Consider the following 2202-nt stretch of genomic DNA (forward strand, 5'->3'; position numbering starts at 1 on the left):
AGACAAGCCCTCAAGCAACTGCATGTGTTAATAAGATAAGATCCATCGCTCCTTAGTAAGCAGGTTTTATACCTTGAACATCTGTGGTGCAACAGTGTGGGAGTGGAGCCCATGGGGAAAGAGCAGGTAGGATCATTAAGCTCATGATCCTAGTACATGGGCCCCCACACCTGTTGTATAATGCTTCCCTAAAAGGCCATAAAAGAGGTCACTCCCGGCTCTCCCTGCACCTAAGGGAAGCCGACGTCTTGCAAGTGTTTGCACCTCTACCCGTGTTCCGGCTGTTTTTATTCACACAGTGATGGGGTGTCACAGTGGGCACTGACACTTGTTAACAGACACTTAGGTTTTTTCCACGTTGACTGTTGTGAATAATTTTTCAATGAACATAGGTGTGTTAATATTTCTTTGAGACAGTGATTTTTATTACCTTTGACCATAAATATATATGCAAGTGGGAATACTGAATCATATGGTAGTTCTATTTTTATTGTGTTGTGTGAAATGTTCATACTGCTCCAACATTTGATAAAGACTACCTTTTCTCTTGACCTACACCCTTATCTTTTGAGTTTTGCCTTATTAACATGTGTGAGGAGATATGGCATTACAGTTATCAATTGTAGTTCCCTGATGTTGGTGATGTTGAGTACCTTCATCTATACCAGTGGGTTTTTTTTTTTTTTTTTTCAGTTTTTGGCTGGGGCTGGGTTTGAACCCACCACCTCTGGCATATGGGGCCCGCACCCTACTCCTTTGAGCCACAGGCACTGCCCCCAATTGGTTTTTTGTATGTCTTCTTTAGAAAAATGTCTATTCATGTCCTTCACCAGTGCTAAATTGGATTATTTGGAGTTTTTTTTATAACTCTGAGTTATATGAGTTTCTTATATATTTTAAATATAAACCTCTATAGACAATATCTAAAGTTTCCATATGAAAAATTTTGAGGTTCATGTATCTAAATGTGAATATTTATCCCCAGTCTTAGGGAGTTTTCAGCCATTATTTTCCTTCAGTAAGTTTTTTATATTTTAGTTTCTCTCATTTTCTCTTAATACTTTTATAATAGTGGAAGTATTTGCTGTCTTAATTGTGTCCTATAAATTCTATGTGTTTTCTTCATTGCTTTTTTTTTTCTTTTTGTCTCCCTGACTATAAAATTTTAAATGACCTCTTTCCAAGTTCACAAATTCCTTCTTCTTGAACACATCTACTGTTAGCACTCTAGATTGCATTTTCTGTTTTTCAGCTCCAGAATGTTTTGTTGGGTCTTTTTATATGGTTTCTTTCTTACTCTTTGTTGAACTTCTCATTTTGTTTGTGAATTGTTTTCCTGGTATGGTTGAGTTTTATATCTGTGCTATATTGTAACCCACTGGGGGTCTTTGAAACAATTATTTTGTATTCATTTTCTTATAAATCATTGATCTTCATTTCTTTGGGCTCATTACTAAAATATTGTGTTCCTCTGGTGGTGCCATGCATACTTAATATTTCACTTTTTCTTAAAGGCTTGAATTGTCATCTTGGCATTTAAAGAAGCAGTCTCTTCCTCCTACTTTTACTGGTTGTTTTGGGGACAGAAACATCTTGACCAGTCAGCCCAGATAGGGATTCTGAGTTTCTCTCGGATCTTTTCTGCATTTGTGCTCACTCCAAAACTCTTGCTTCCTTTTGTTAAGAAATTGTTAAGATTATATACCTTTTCCTGATTCTGCAAAGTTAGGCCCATTGCTGAGAGCCTCCTATTTGTTTTTTTCTAAGGTAATGTTCTAAACTGCTTAAGATTCTGTTTCTTCTTCCAATCCAGCAAATTTGAGCTTGAAATGAATTTAAGATGAATCCTGCATTAGACACTAGCACTCACCATTTTTATGGATGCACTCTTGAAGCAAACTGGGAGCAGGGGGATTAAGGTTCACCGAGTGTGTAGAGACCATGGGCCATTTAGGAGGATGTGCTTGTGAGATATCCCACACAGCTTGTGGAAGGTCATCCTGATCAAGTCTGCAGAGTGATTAATAGTGTGCAGCCTCTTCTCCCTGTGCCAAGCTTGTTCAACCCTGTCAACAGTGTTGATCATCTCAATATTCTAAAAGGCATAAGAAAGAAGTGGGCTTCTTAGGCAGAAACCTGCCTGGTCAGGGGAGCTCTCACTTTTCTCCATGTGAGAAATCATAGGCCTAAGGTATTTTTCTT

The sequence above is a fragment of the Otolemur garnettii genome, unplaced genomic scaffold (assembly GCF_000181295.1).
Source record: "Otolemur garnettii isolate 467f Iridium unplaced genomic scaffold, OtoGar3 scaffold00002, whole genome shotgun sequence".
Classification (NCBI taxonomy): Eukaryota; Metazoa; Chordata; class Mammalia; order Primates; family Galagidae; genus Otolemur; species Otolemur garnettii.